Genomic DNA, 16964 nt, shown 5'->3' with positions numbered 1-16964 from the left:
TCGCCAGGCTCTCATCCACATTGCTCCTGCCTGTTTTCCCCCCTCTGCCATCTTGAATTAAGAACAGAAGTGACTTGGATGTGTTAATCAGGCCTGTACCCATGACAGGAGGAACCAGGACCAATCTATACAGGGATCCCCATCTCCATTCCATCCATGATTTCATGGACTGCAGGCCCATTTCATACCTTAGACTGGTGATGGATAGAGTACACTCTCCTTCTTCAATAGGTATTTGTTTTGCTGCCTTCCTAGTGTCAAAGCTTTCTTTGTTGAGAATTAGTTTCTTGAAACCTTTCCTTCCCAAGGTTCATTTCAATCTTTTTCTGACAAGCTCTGCCCAACCAACCTGGGCACACTCTAGTATTGGGCTTTCTCCCACGTAACATCTCGAAAGGAGAAACGCCTGTGGTAACAGGAGGGGTAAATCTATAGGCAACCACTGTATCCGCTGCAGCCTTCTAACAAAGCTACCTTAATACTATGTTTAATAACGCTGTCAAATCTGTCCACTATTCTGTTTGTCTCTGGATGGTAGACAGAACTGCTCTTGTGCTCAATACCATTGGCTTTTAGAAAATAGCATGTCGACTATAACTATGCCATACCGACAAACTCCTTGACATGTGACGGAGCCTACAATATCTAATCCCACTCTCTCCCACGGCATAGAAGGGATGATAATGAGGTATCGGCTCAACTCTAGCAACCCACCCTTTAGCTGTGTTCTCACAAAAGGCACACTCCCTGACCAGCCTCTCCACTTGTAAATCCATTGCTGGCCACCAGTAATCTTGTCTAATTAACTGTTTGGTCTTGGTCATCCCCTGATGACCTTCATGCGCCACTTCTAAAAGTGTCTGTCTTACTCCTGCTGGAGAAAGAATTTTGTCTCCTCTTAAAATCACCCACAACCCTCACGAGGACCTCATCAAATACATTCCTAAATGGGTCAGGTATGGGTCAGGTATGGTTCCTCTCCTGAAGTCATGGTCACAGTACTCATTTTCAGACACACCCTCCTGACTAACATTGAGAACTTTTTCATCTTTATCTCCTTCATCGCCATCATCCTCTACAACATTGGTCAGTCTGAACAAGCAATCTGCTGCCTTATTTTGAATGTCTGGCAAATACTCAACATCCCAGTTATAGTCCTGTAAGTTGGCGACCCATTTCCTAATCCTTGATGAGACTTTGTCTAGACCTTTTGTGTTTAGAATCTCCATCAAAGGGTTGTGATCAGATCTGATGGTGAACCGAACACCCCATAAGAAAGGCTGACATTTTTCTATCGCCCACTTTATTGCCAGCAATTCTTTTTCTATGGTAGAGTAATTCCTTTCAGCCGTTCTTAAAACTCTAGATGCAAACGCTATGGTAACTTCTTTACTACCATCCTTTTGAGAAAAAACAGCTCCTAACACATGGTTACTGGCATTCGTAGTTAGGACACTCTTTGCTGGGATCAACATGACTCAATGTGGGGTCCTTTGTTAAAGCATTTTCGATTTCCTGGAATTCTCTCTCACATTGCTCACTCCAGACAAATCTTACTCCCTTTTTTGTTACCAGACTTCTCATGTGGAATGATCTGTCTGCTAACCTAGGCACAAACCTAGCATAATACTCTGCCATTCCCAAGAAAGCTATTACTTTCTCTTTATCCGACGGACTCGAAAAATTAATAATATTGTTTATCAAATCAGATTTCGATTGAATGCCTGCCACAGATATTGTGTGTCCTAAATACTGGATAATCATTTTTATTGAATTTGCATTTATCTCTGCTCTATGTCAGACCTGCTTTCATAAAAATGTCCAACCCTTTCCTCAATCTATCATCATGCTCTTTGCTGACCTTCCCATACACCAACACATCATCCTGAAAATAAAAAACTCTCTGCATGTCTTGAAACAGTTGATACACAATCCTTTGGAATACAACAGCTGCCGATATCAGTCCCAATGTCATTCTTTTACATTGAAATAGACCTTCTGGAGTGATAAATGCAGTTACATTCCTAGAGGAAGGGTGAAGCACAATTTGATTATATGCAGATTTTAAATCTTATGAACTCCTAATCTTGGCATTCTTAATAGTACCTAACATCTCATTATATTAGGCAATGGGTGTCTATCTGGTATTGCACATCTTTTGACTGATCTAAGATCTATGCATAATCTGAGTTTGTCATTGGGTTTGTAAACTACCACTAATGGAGACACCCACTCAGGAAGCCTCTATCCTCTCAATGACACCTTGTTCTTCCATAGACAGTAGTTAGCAGATCTAATTGCTAAAGCAATATTTCTCAATTTCTGTACTACTGGTTTAGAACCATTTTCTATTCTGATTTTAGGCTTAAAATCTTTAAGGTTTCACACTTCCTCACGAAAAACCTAATGCTGTGATAAATCATTGGCATCTCCTATTTCATACACACTTCTGCATTGGATTCAAGCTTTATTTGAAGCCTTTTTTGGTTTGACTAGCTCAAAAGGAGATTGCTACCCTTTTTTGACACATACTTTCCCTCTAGCTGATCTATCCTTAAACTTTAAATTAGAACAAAACCAACCTTCGATATCAATTTTCTTTCCCCCATCAGCTACTTGTCGGATGTCTACAGGATTGAGAAACACATTATTTACCATTTTGGTCTCAAAAATATGTTTTAGCAACAAGGTATGTTTGGCTCCTGAATCAATTACCATCCCAAATTCTACCCCCTCCATTGCAATAACAGCTGTAGGCTTTTCTGTGTCCGCATCTTCATCTTGAACCGCCAGAATATCGTCTGAATTTATGTCAATGGGATACGTGCAGTCCTCCATTCCTTCATAGTTCCTCGAAACATGCAATGTTTTCAGTTCTTGTTCTACAGCATGATGTAAAATATCCCTTTTCTATTGCATCTTTTGCATGCTGCCTTGAGAGCAGAACACTTATCGCTGCTCGCAAAATGAGTGAGATGGTTACATCGAAGGCATTTTTTGCTTTCACTTTCTTCCTTTTTCTCCGTGTACTTGAAGTTTTTTTCTTCTTTCTCTTCTGAAAGTTTGTTTTTTTCCAACTTTTCTACCTTGTACTGCTGATATTTCCATTATCTGTGTTTCTTCTATCTTCTTTTCATTACGTTCAGCTCTTTTTTCCAATTCCTTGACACACCTTTGTGTGTGTTAAACTTCCTTCGGTACTCTTATTACTTCATCAATTGTGCGATTACCTTTAACCCACAGCGCTTCTCTTACTTTTTCGTTACTGCATTGAAGCATGAATTGGTCTCTTAGCCTTTCATTTAATGTATGTCCAAAGTCACAAGATGATGCTAGGCCTCTTTGTGCTGTAATAAATGGTTCTATAGACTCTTCTTCTTCCTGCGTTCTCTTTCCAAAACAATGCTTATACATTTTTCATAATGTTTATCTAACATTTTTATGCATTGTTCATACTCTGATAGGTGTGTGGACTCCTCATCAGACAATGGAGGTGGATTTACGAATTGTTCTTGGCCATAGTTGCCAAGGCAGTGCATAAGAAGGCATTTTTTCATTTCACCAGAGAAGTTCACACCATGCACTGCTAACACATCTCTTTTTCCATCTTCTTCTGGTTTATTAGGTTTGCCTTGTGTTTCCCAAAAAGTTTTGGGAGGAGTTACTCCTTGTGCAGCCATAGTAATGTTTGGATTTTCTTGTTAACACTTTATTGTTTTAATTGTTTTAATTCCTCAGTCACCAAGACTAACTATTCTTGCCTGTTCGCTTTTCCTTTCTCACAGGATTCTTAGTTATGTTACAGATATATTATAGCAAAATTCTAATTCTTTTTACAGCTTCTTCATCTCATTTGGATTGTTGAGCTGTTCTTTGCACAAGCCTTTGTGACAGAGGCAACATTCTAACTTCCTCTGCAGCCTGTGTCATTAAGATGGACTTGTCATCAGTCCTTCCTTTCATGAAATAGCTTCACATTAGCCTTCGTGATGAAAGCAAATTCTACTTTGACTTGGAACACATTCTATCGCTTTTGTTTGTCTATTTACCAGGTAACAGTTCAAACAAAAACACTTGCTATTACATGAGGCTGTTCTGTTTGTTCTTGACGTATACACGTGCGCACTTGCTGCTAAATAACAGTTCAATTGGACCTCTCACAGTACTTGCAGTACACATGTTATTGCTTAAGAGTGCCTTGTTTGAACATGCACATGCTGTTTGAATTGCTTAAACATGCGTGTGCTACTTGATCAAAGCTGGGCTTTGTTTACTTTTGAGTGCTGCTTCAATGCTAAATGTGCTCTCTGTCCTGATGCGCGTTTAAAATAGCCATGTCTTTAACCTGGTAGTGCCACCCTTATGAAAGTCAATTACTGCCAGCGCTCTCACTTTCTTATAGTTGAGCTCAGCCTGCGGATTTCTCAGCACCTTGTGGTCCGTATTGTACAGTGCTCCTTTCTTTCATTCATACAGTTGCAGAAGATAGGTGCTGGTTACCTTTTTTTTCTGATGAACCCTCTGTGTTCTGCAGTGTTTTTCTTCTTTTTTGAGACACTCCACGAAGCAAAGTGCAAGAACTGAGGGTATGGCTCCACGGCTACTTGGTGGGGCTGCCGTGGTATTTACTGAATTCTTTTATCTTCGTCGCCATTGAAAGATTCTCAAACACGTTGATTGTAGTTGTAATATATTTTATAACATATCTCCAGATCTATTCATGCCCCACTGGTCTGCTACACTCCTCCTTCCAACTGCTCATAATATAACTCTCATCCTTCCAGATTCCACATTCTCCCTTCACATTCTGTATTCCATACCTCACCCTCTGCAATGCTTGCAAATAAGATGCTACACATCCCTTTAGCGCAAGGGCTAGTTAAACATTACGCCAACCCTGAAACTTTAAATTAAGGTTTTGAAATCTTACTTTCTGAGTCTGTGTCTCTCTTGTCACCATGCCTGTCTCACATCCCCCAGCTGACCCACCACACTGAATCGGCTGGCTGCATCCACGACCGCCAGTCCAGCTTCAGAGCATCCAGAGGCAGAGAAACTGCTATTATGAACACCTACACGCTAACCTGGTCTCTAACTCTGCCTCTGTTCTGATCCTTCTCGATCTCTCTTCTGCCTTTGACACAGTCAATCATGCCATCCTCATAAATCGTCTCTGTGATACCCTAGGCATCAGGGACAGGGCACTGGCCTGGTTGACCTTCCTTTCAAACGAACCTCCCAAGTGCAATTAGTCCGTTTCCTCCCCTCCACCTCACACTCTGCCTGTGGCGTCCCTCAAGGCTCTATCCTTTCGCCATGGCTCTTCAACATATACCTTGCCCCTCTGGCCCACTTGATCTGCACCTTCTCTCCTCACTTCCAGTGCTATGCTGATGACACACAGCTCTCCTTTAAGCTTCCATTCTCTACCGCCTCTCCTTCCTCTCTCATACCTTTAAGCTTCCATCCTCTACCGCCTCTCCTTCCTCTCTCATACCGACTGCCGTCCAGGCGTGATGCTCTGCTAACGATCTCTGCCTCAATGCCAGTAAGACAGAGTTCCTTCTCATTGGGACGGCTGGTCCCCATTTCCGCCCCCCCCACCCTCTGGCCACCCTCCTTGGGTCCCCTCCCCCTCTTGTGAGGCTAAAGACCTTGGGGCCATCTTTCACTCCTCACTCTCATTCTCTCCTCACATCACAGACCTTGCTAAGAAGTCCAACTTTTAGCTACACCTCCTCAGAGGTAGTCTCCCTTTTTGTATCTTCCCCCAGTAGCTCAATGCCTCCAGAGATCTGGTTCTCTCTAGGCTGGACTACTGTAACAGCCTCTTCCTCCCTTTCCTTCCTCCTGCTCTCTTCAACTAATCCAGAACAGGACTGCAAGACTTTTCATTGGCCTTAAGCCCAGGGACCGCATATCTCCAACCCTAAAATCTCTCCACTGGCTCCCTGTGACCGCAAGGATCAAATTCAAGACCCTCTGCATCATCCACAAGGCTGTCTGGGGCCTGGGACCTCTCTGCATCCAGCTTTCCCCCCCTAAAATCCTCCCTGCTAGAGTTCTCCGGTCCTCTAGCTCCAACTCTCTGCAGGCCAGACATTTCTCCAAGCAGGGATTGGAAGGTAGATCCCTGTCTGTGGCAGGAGCTGCCCTCTGGCATTGCCTCTCTACTCCCCCCCCCCCCGACTTCAGCCGGATTGCCTTGAATTCTGGAAACTTCTCAAGAATGTCCTTTTCTCCTCCTCCTTCCCTCTCCCCCTCCCTTGCTAATGACCCTCTTCCACTACGACTGGTGCCTGGTCCCTTATGAATGTTACAGGGCTAGGCCCTCCTTGACCAGTCTCCCCCAGTATCCGTAACTAGCACTTGCCGTTGGGAACCTTTCCCGGACTCTGGTCCAACCCCTCCATCGCACTTGCTTCCCATTTCCCCCCTGGCACTTGCCTTCATGGTCCACCCCCTCCTTCGCACTTGCTTCCCGTTCCCCCTCAGCACTTGCATGGCACACTAGGCCCCCCACTCTTTCACTTCACCCCCCCACCCTTCTCGGCCCTGCCCTTCTACCCCCACCCTCCCCTGCACTTTTCTGTCTCTGCACTTGAACGGTAAGAACATCACAAGACCTAGTACGACCGCTACTGTTGTTTTCCCATGCCCCCCCTTTTTTTGCATTGTGGCGCTTGGAAACACTTGTGTATAGGGGCCTTACAAATGTCCAATAAATACATTATAGTTGTAATGATTAATTATGTTTGGCATTTGTCACTTTTTCATTTACTCCCCTCCAGAGTTAAATTAGCCATGTACCAAGTTAATTTTACATTGAATTAAGGGAAGGAGGGAGATGGGTGTTGGAAGGAGAATAGGGAGACGCAGCCCCTAAACATTGTCTGGTTATTTACCCACCCATTGACCCCCACTGGCCATGCCTCTCGAGTCCCATTCTCAGGGACCACCAAACGCACACTCGTACAGGTGTCTAAATCCCCATTATCAAAAGCCTCTTGCTCCCGATCATCGCAAGTGTGTAAAATGAGGCTTTCAAAATGAGTCCTTCCAAGAAAGACTCCAACTTGCTTCTAACTATAAGCATGGTACTTAACAATGCAACAGCATGGTTATTAGAAGTTGGTTAATAACAGTGCCCCAACACACAACATTCCCCAACTATAAGCATGGTGCTTAACAATGCAACAGCATGGTTATTAGAAGTTGGTTAATAGCAGTGCCCCAACACACAACATTCCCCAACTATAAGCATGGTACTTAACAATGCAACAGCATGGTTATTAGAAGTTGGTTAATAACAGGGCCCCAGCACACAACATTCCCCAACTACAAGCATGGTGCTTAACAATGCAACAATCAAAAACCAGGAGTGATGCCTCACGGAACAACAGTTATTTTACCTTATTTATTTATAAAGAAAGGACTATAGGCCACATAAGAGGAAAAGAGGCTATTTAATTCTTAACACTTTATCAGATTCTTTATTAGATTAGTACATATTTTCTTTAAAATATATATAACAAATTTTAAACATTTGATGATTCTAAATTCAATCTTTTCATATATTCCAAATTTCATTACAAATAAATAATACTTATATCAAAATAGTTAAACAGTCTAATAGACAATAGGGGGTCTCCTAATCAAGGGGCAAAACTCGCATGTGCAAAAGTATATGGAATTAGTAAACAATCTAATACATTCACCTTTAAGTAAAATCGGAGAGCAAACCTTTTATCAAACCTGAAAATTCCTTCAAATTCAAGTAAAGGCCATTCAAGTAAATGCCAACTGTAAGTGTTTGTAGAGGACTGTAACTAATAACATATTCCTCCCGTTACATTTTCCAAACTTCCCTTATCTATAGTTTCGACCGTCAGCTATCTAGATGCCCTTAATGGTTACTGATGCTCTTCTTCTTCAGAACTTGGAGGGTGATTGAGTGTTTCCTCTTATTGTTGCACTCGCCATCCCATGGTGTGACTTTAGAGTTACTAAGTATAAATAGAAAACAACTACTATTAAAATCCAAACACTGATACCTTGCTAAAACCACCCATGGTAGCCACTCAGTTCCTATTTTTTTATATTTTGAGGAACAATTTACCCGTTTGCAGTTAAACTCAACGGCCGTACGGATCCACATTACTTCATCCGTTGCCAATGTTGCAGAATTAATCAAAACAACCTTATGCAAAGCAAAGCCAGAAAGTGGAATTCAATCACTCCTTTCTTTAAAAGTGGGTTAGCAGCGGAAACACAATGCAACAACAGTGGGTCCACATCTACCAACCTTTCAAAAAGCAGTGTCCAAAGAGCCCATATAATGCCAGATGCCTGGATTAGTCTTTCGGTTCAACTGACTCTTCACTTCTAATGTTCTAGTAAGCCAGCATCTAGAAAAGCATCAAAGGGCTGCTGTTATTCCCAAACTGAGGTAAACTACAACCGCCGTTTAGAACACAAGCGCAAAGTTGCACACGCAGTAAATTACTGCATCTTTGCACATACCTTAATGTTATTTTGCTATTTCATGAACTCTTCCATTTGCGCCTCATTACAGTTGCTGTTCCTCATTTCCAGCGTTCTTATAGATGCAGCTCTGAAAACAAAGAAGGAACTCGTGTTGTTCTCAAAATGCAAATACATAAAATCACTGCACCACTAAGCTTAGTATTGCACGAGCAATTGCTGTGTATTTAATTTTTACCTGTCTGTTATTCTTCTTTGTTTAATTCTGCGTCCGGCCCATCGTCCTGCCGAACTTCATAGAGCGCAGCATCCACCATGTGATAAAAAACGCGAACTCGACGATTCTCGCAAGGTAATTTACAACTTGCTTTAATATAATCAGGTATGGGCTTCACTCAAGTCTGCGTCACTCATGTGCATTAGATCAATCTTAGTCATGGAAAAAAGACTAATCTCCCTCATGCTCGCAATCATCAACTCCAGAGGCGATGCGTATAGTCATAAAAAGTGGACTATTACTGCTCATTTAGCTTCAGGAACATAGTGCTTGCGTGATACTGATTTAAGCCTTGTATTAGCTCATTAACATTACTGTAAATCAAAGACAGCTTATTCTATAGATATAGTGGACATATTTAAGGAAACGGTTAATCAAATCTAAGCGCCGCGCTAGTAGCAGCTATTATTCAACATATCTAATTTCCCAAAATCTCAGAGATGTTTTAGAGATAGTATTTCATGCAACATTTGTAATAGTTTCTAATAATATGTATGCAAAGTGTATATATATTCATATGGTGCATTGATTCCAATCTTCCTTTAAACCACTTAAATAGCACTGTGTCTGGTAGAGCCACCACTGTTCTCTCTGAGACAGTCTTACAGTAGTACTTGGTCCATGAGTGCCCTTGATTTTATCTATGGCCCACCATTTGAGGTCATCACAACTGTGATTTTCCTCAGTATACTGTGCTGCCAGTGGTGCAATCATGTTTTTATTACGGATTTTGGATTTATGCTCTGTAATTCTTAGTTTAATCGCTCGAGAGGTTTTGCCAATGTACAAGGGCAAGCTATTGCATATATCACATTACTACTATTACATGTAGTATGATTCTTTAAATACCAACTCCTGTTGTTGATATTAACTGTGGTGCATGCTGAAGTAGAGCTGCAGTTGCAGCATCCTCCACAGGGAAGGTGTCCATTTACAGGAGCCATCCCCCAAGTAGTGATAGGTTTCTGTTGTTTTTTACCCATAAGGCCTCTATCGGCTGCTTTAGAAATACATTCTTTTAAGTGTCTTCCTTTTTTAAAAGCATACATTGCATTTTGCAAGGCAGGGATGTTAAGTTGCAACAAATGCCAATGTTTAGATATTGCTTTTTTGATTTTATTGTGATGGGTGTTATGTGTCATAGCGCATGCTAGACGCTCATTGCTGGACTCAATGTTTGTCTTTGTAATCAGTAAATGTTCTCTATGTTGGTATCTAGCTTTCTTTTTAGATTGTTTCAACAGTTTCCAAGGATAACCTTTTTATTGTAGTCTATCCTGTATGATATTGGCCTGAACACCAAAATCTTCTATTGTTGAGCAATTACGTCTGGCCCTCAAGAATTGGCCATATGGTTCCCCAACACAACGTTCCCCAACTATAAGCATGGTGCTTAACTATTTATTTATTTGAATTTATAAAACGCGCAAACGCCCCTGGGGCATTGTGGCGCTGTTGCAGATGATTCACTTGGATACAATGGTACAGAAAAACAGATACAGAACAACAGTTGTGAAGACGTTTACAAGCTATGAGTGGGAATGTTCCAGGGTTACATGGGAACTGCCTGAGATTGTTAATGGAGGGGAGGTCTAGTTGAAGAGCTTGGTTTTCAGAGCTCTTCTGAACACTGTGAAGGAGGTCCCCATCCTGAGAGTGGGGGGCAGAGCGTTCCAGTATTTGGGTGTTAGAACAGGAAAGCTTGTGCCTCCAGCTTTGGCTCTTTTAAAGGTAGGGACAATGAACTTGTGGGAATACTGCACCCGCTTGGGTCTATTTGACATTGCACAATGAATTCTTTCTGATGGTTACAGAGGTGCAGTGAGGGAGAGGCGCCTGTGTGTATCGAGGGTTTTAGAGTATACGCTCTGGAAGATGTGCTCCCTACTAGGAATGCTTAGTGCCGCTCTAGGGGCATTATTTTGGGGGATTTGCAGTTTGTTGAGGTTTTTGGATGAGGTGCCTAGAAACAGAATGTTACAATAGTCCAGCTTGGCCACAATGGTGGCTCTGGCTATGTTAAGGCAATTTTTTGATGAGAGTTAAGGTTTAACTGCGCTTATGATTTTGCTCGTAAGAGCTGCTGACACGGTTGCAACAGCATGGTTAGTAGAAGTTGGTGAAAAGCAGTTCCCCAACACACAACGTTCCCCAACTATAAGCATGTTACTTACCAATGCAACAGCATGGTTAGTAGAAGTTGGTTATTAGCAGTTCCCCCAACACACAACTTTCCCCAACAATGTTTTTTTATTATTAAAAGGTTTTATTGGTTTAAAAAGAAAGCATAGGAAAATGACCACTTAGTGGCCACAGTACATAAACCTTTAACATTATACACCTTCCTACAAACAATTAATAGTTCCCTTCTTCCTATACATCATAAAAAAGAAAGCCATTAGTCCATTTCTCTCAATTCATTCTTCATCTTCAGGACCAATTCAACCATCTTCAATACCGCAATCACTAAGCTTGTTTGTTCTCCAGAGAGCACCCAGGCCCAGCATTCGTTAGGGCTTAATTTCCGATTTCACTTAGGGAATCACAAGCAGTTACCCAATGGAAGAGTGTCTCAACGCTATCCCCCTCCCCCATCACAAAAGCTGCATTGGGAGTTTTTGATGTCCGGCATTTTCTGGGCCCACTGGACTTCTCCTGTGGCAAGAGTGTTTAACCTGCACTGTAGGAGCATGCCACGATAGTGCTGCGATGGAAATTTCTGTAGATATCTGGGGAGTAAATTTAGGCCATTCTTTCCTACCACTATCGTATGTTCTACTGTGTTTATCCAATCAAGTTCTTGCAATTTCCTCTTAACCTTGGATGGATGTACAGCTAAATCATTCAATCTAATATCCTTCTGCTCCAAGGTCTTTTCTACTTTCAACCTCCACTGAATTAAGTGTTTATCCTGTCCTTCTCTGGTCAAATCAAGGATTGCAAAAGGGGCTATGTCTGTTTCATACTTACATTTCCTATATAGGACAATTTACTTCCACAGTACCAGGGATTCCAGCGACTGTAGTTTCAGCTCTTGTCTAATTTTCACCAGTGCCACAGCATTTGGGAGCCTCAGCACTGTCCTCCAGAAGTAGCCTATTAATTTCTCCCATATCCTCCAAGAGAAATGGATGATAACCTCCGCTCCATATGTCAGAACTTGCGCTATCTCCTGCTTATAAAAGGAAAGGATGGGAATCATCTTAAATCTCCCAAACCTTTGTGGAAGGCTCTTCCTTGGTTAGTTAGGGAGATCAATCTAGATCTTAGATGAATATACTGACCCCGATAATTTCTGTTTCGATTTATCACAATCCCCAGATAGACCATGGATTCCACTATTTTAAGCGGCTTTATTCCCACTCTCTATGTAAATCCCCCCCTTTTCTTCTTATGGGCCAATTTCATTTCCAATACCTTGGATTTTGCAACATTGATTGTCATACCGTCCTCACCTAGATATGAGCTAAAAACATTGATCCTCTGCTGGAGGCCAATAGGTGTTAAATCTAAGAAGACTAAATCATCTACAAATATTGTCCAAGGCACTTCCATACCATTGATTTTGGGCGGAAAAGCCGCAACCTTCCTTTGCGAGACCACCAGGTCCGTTATATAGAGACAAAAGATGAGGGCAGCCAGGGCACATCCTTGTTTAAGGCCCGATTTGTTGGTATCTTTTGTGATAATGTCCTTTCCCAAGAGTCTGATCCTAACCGAGGTGTTTGTATAAAGAGCCTCCATGGCCTCTACCAAATCCTCTGGACAATTCCACGGTCTCAACTTAGCCCAAAGCTTCCTGCTAATGACTCAGTCGAACGCCTGTTCGAGGTCCATAAATGCCAAGTATAGGCATGATCCTGCTTTTAAAGCCCTCTTTAAGAAAATTAATAATAAAGGGGTTTAGAGTGGTACCCACACCCTTGACAAAACCCGTTTGTCTCGGGTCAAGGATACAAGGATACCACTCCTCTCAGCCCATGTTCTTAGATCTCTTAACAGGACGGTTGCAAACAATTTCCGTATGGAATCTGAGCGCGATAGGGCAGCAGTTTTTCAGTTCTGCCCTATCGCCTTTTTTTATAAATGGGCACAATGTTGGCCTCTCTCCAAGTGGCTGGAATGTTTTTGTTCTCCATGATCTGGGCAAACAGGATTATCAAAAGTTTGCTCCATTTGCCTTTGTTTTTCTTTCAGTTCCTGGTTGGAAAGACCATTCGGTCCTACTGCTTGAGATGAGTTAAGTTTACCTATCTCAGCATCTACTTCATCGAAAGGCAAACTTTCAGGTTTTTCGGCTTTGCCCCACTAGCCTTACTTACCCTCCCCGCCGGGTCCGCAAACAAGGCTGTATAGTGGGCAACCCAATCGTTTTCTGACACCATGCTGATTACAGTTCCGTATCTGAAGGATCCACCGTTATTGATTAGCTCCAAAAGATTCCTAGTGCTTTTGGCACAAACCGTTTCCACATGTGTTCGGCATCGGTTTGGGCTCTCCCTGTCCTTGAACCGATGCACCAGTTCCTGTATTGTTGTTTAAAAAGCTGGATTTTCTCTTTTTTCTTAAGCCTGTCCCCATCCTTATGAATCTGCCTGATGGACTTTCATATCATTTTTCTCCTTTCTACCATGGCCTGGTCATACCTGTGATTTTGGACCCTATTGCCTATGTTTTTCGAAATACCTTTGTGTCCATACTCTCGGAGTATACCGAGGTATTGAACTCCCAACGGATCTGCTATAGCAGAAGCCATGAATCGACTTACAATCTGCGTCACATCACGCTGCTTTAGTCTCAGGCGATTACCTCCCCATTCTAATTCCACCTCTCCCGTGTTTTTCCTCTCATACACTCCTTCCACTCCTCTGATGGAGATTGCCAGCAAGTCGTGGTCACTAAAATCCTGCTACAAAATGCTGAAATTCTCAACCTGCTCTCAAGTTTCCGGAGACAAAACAGTAGTCGATGCATGATTTCTGCTCACCGCTTTTCCATGTGTATTTCCCTGGGATATCCCCCTGAGTTTGTCCATTAAGCATGTACATGTCCCTTGGTCCCATATTGCTCATCCACTCCCGCTCTCTTACATTCAATTCACTCTCTTTCAATGGATAACCACTCCTGCTCCGTAGTTTGATATTTAAGTCCCCACAAATCACAATCCTCGCATCATCCCTTTCCCACATTGCGTCATCTATTGCTCTCCCAGCCGACTCTATTAGCTTAGTTTCTTTGTTCATTTTGGCTCGCCAATAGATCTTAATGAGCAGCAATGGATTTTGATGGACCTCCTTCATTTGTTCCAGGGACATTATCTGAACACAGGCAATGTTCCAAATCAAATCAATTTTAACAAGAGTGAGGAGATGGCAAAAGGCCTGCCTGTTAAGCCCTTAGGAGCGGGATTTAAATGGGCAACATATCCATTGCAAAGGGGCACAGCCCTCGGCCATGTCTCCTGGATGCATAATACATCAAACCTCTCTAAATCTGGGATCTTTTCTGAGAAGAGTATCTGCAACCCTCTTGTATTTCAAGAGGCTAGCCTCAGAGACTCCCCCTGAGCCCTAACATAGATCTATTCTCCCCGGGTACTACTCAAAGCTCCAGCCAACAAGTCCCATGATTCCACCTCAACAATTGCTGCTTCCTCTCCCACTCTTTTCATATCACCAATTATTTCCTGATTAGCTATTGTAAATTTCAAAGATCTCAAGTTTTCTTTTACAAATTGGGCACCTCTTTCCTCCAGAGTGCTTGCTTTTATTTGAGTCTTTTCTGGGGTATGATCTTTTGTTGTTTCCTTCGGAATCATTGATCCTCTCCAATTGTCTCTAGTCTGTTCCTGGTAGTCGCTAATCTCGTAACCCAATGGGAGGAATGTATCCTTGAGGGATAACATTAGATCTTTCTTGGATTGAGTAACCAAGTGCAATATCACCCAGTCAGTCCTTTTCTCTAAAACAAATTCCACAATACTAATGTCCCTCGTGGATATCTGATGGGCTGGTATAATGCAGTTCAAGAGCCTTAGGGAATTTCTTGTATTAAGCACCGTTGTACTTGAACCCCCATAAATTCTCTCTTAGGTATATTTTGAGGTAGATTTCTGGTTTGTCTTGGCACGTCCCTTCCGGTCATCTTTGTCCAATCTTGCAGGCATGTTCTTTATTTTCTCCTTAGACTTTTGACTTTTCCCATCCACCTCAACCCTTTCCTTGATAGGTTCTTTAAGTGAAACCACCTTTCTCTTTTCCTCCAGTGTTCTAAATGGCCTTAACTCCGGTTGCAATGGTGGGACTTTAGTTTTTGAATTTCTTTTTGGAGGGGCTTTTTCGTTGAATCTAATTGTCTCTCAATTTTCTCCTACTCCGAATTACTGACCTCTTTCCACAATTAATCTTCTTCTACTCTTTCTATTTCTTCTATGAGGTTGCTTAAATCCACATCAGATATCTCCAACACTTCATCCTCCACTACTGACTTTGCCGGCTTTGCAGTCCTATTTTTTTCCCCCCCCACCAAGGACAGTTCTTTCCTAGCTCATTTTGGTTCTGGCCTATTGTCTCTTAGGGGACTGGGGTGTATGTTTCTTAAAAAAGCCCTCTGGACGGCCCTGGCTTCTCATTTCACCTCTAAAACTCGGGACATCCTGTCCTCTCTCTCTTCCTCTCCCCTCTACTCCTTGCTCTTCCTCTGGCCCTTCTTTAGCCACCTCTCCTCCCTCCTTCTCTGCCTTTCCCCTGTTTCCCCCAGATGAGGTTTCTAGACAAGTCCAATCTATTAAAATCTCGCCAAAACAGGTTCACCCCTGTTCCTCCAAAACCATCAAGGACCACATTGACGCCTTGGCCCCTGCTATGGCTGACTTCGGCAACGACTCCTTTGCCACTAGAGTGTTCCCTAACCCCCCCAAAGCACTGTCTTGTGCATCCTCTTCTTAAGAAACCATCTGCCGACCCGTCCTGCCCGTCTAACTATCGCCCAACCTCCATCACTCCTTTCCTGGGCAAACACCTGGGAAAGCTGGCCATCTCCCAGCTTAATCTTCATACTGAATCTGTTGGTTGTCTCCATGACCATCAGTCTGGCTTCAGAGCTGCCAGAAGCACGGAAACTGCTCTCGTGAACATCCGTGAAGACCTGATCGCCAACCTCGATTCCAACATCCCCTGTGTTCTCATCTTACTTGATCTCTCTTCTGCCTATGACACGGTCAACCATGCCATCCTGCTCAACCTTCTCTGTGATAACCTGGGTATCACTGATCAGGCCCTGGCTTGGCTGACCTCTTTCCTCTCGGATCGACTTTCCCAGGTCCCACTTGGGTCCTTCCTCTCCCCTATCTCTACCTGTCGTGTTCCCCAGGGGTTTAACCTCTCTCCCTGGCTGTTCAACCAATACCTGCCACTTCTTGCCCACCACATTGCTGCTCTCTGCCCTAACCTTCGGTGCTATGCGAATGACACTCAACTCATTTTCAGGCTCCCTTCCGCCACTTTTTCTCCTTCTCTCATCTCTGTCTGCTATCCAGGATTGGTGTGCCACCAATGATCTCTGCCTTAATGCCAGTAAGATCGAGATTCTCCTCATCATCACACCTGCTCCCTCCTTTCCTGTCACACTCTCTTGGCCCTCTTCCTGCTCCCACCTGTGAAGCTAAAAACCTTGGGGTCATCTTCGACTCCACACCCTCCTTCTCTCCTCACATCTCTGACGTCTCTAAGAAGTCACACTACCAACTGCACCTCCTCAGAGGTATTCTTCCTTTGCTCTCCTTCCCCCAGAAGCTCACTGTCTCCAGAGCTCTGGTTCTCTCTAGGATGGAATACTGCAACAGCCTCTTCCTAAATCTGCCTGCTTCTACTCTCCGCCCTCTGCAACTCATCCAGAACAGGACTGCGATATTTGTCCTTGTCCTCAAGCCCAGGGATCTTATCTCTCCAGGACTTTTCCCCTTCCCCTCTTCCCCTGCACTTGCTCGATCTCAATGTCACCTGGCCTAGTAAGATCGTTGTCTCTGGGTTCCCCCTCCCTTGCCTCGTTGCGCCTTAAAACACTTGTGTTTAGGCGCATTATAAATATTATATCATATATCATAACTATAAGCATTTTTGCTTAAAAATGCAACAGCATGGTAAGTAGAAGTTAATAGCAGTTCCCCAACACACAACATTCCCCAACTATAAGCACAGTGCTT

General features: G+C 43.0%; 1 protein-coding gene across 4 annotated transcripts in view; it reads left to right on the top strand.

Annotated features, from left to right (window-relative positions):
• The window catches only part of KYAT1 (kynurenine aminotransferase 1), an 825974-nt gene that overhangs the window by 99098 nt on the left and 709912 nt on the right, over positions 1 to 16964 (top strand). For 2 of the 4 annotated variants that reach the window (XM_069609198.1, XM_069609196.1), the window contains exon 2: positions 8785 to 8836. The exons of the other annotated variants lie outside the window; for them this stretch is intronic. The gene's annotated coding sequence lies outside the window, so the exon portion shown is untranslated. The remainder of the gene's footprint in view (positions 1 to 8784; positions 8837 to 16964) is intronic. 4 annotated transcript variants of the gene reach the window in all.

Source organism: Ambystoma mexicanum, chromosome 8 (genome assembly GCF_040938575.1).
Source record: "Ambystoma mexicanum isolate Mex_15411 chromosome 8, UKY_AmexF1_1, whole genome shotgun sequence".
NCBI classification, from domain to species: domain Eukaryota; kingdom Metazoa; phylum Chordata; class Amphibia; order Caudata; family Ambystomatidae; genus Ambystoma; species Ambystoma mexicanum.
Note: the sequence above shows the minus strand (reverse complement) of the source record. Positions and strands in the feature narration are given on the sequence as shown.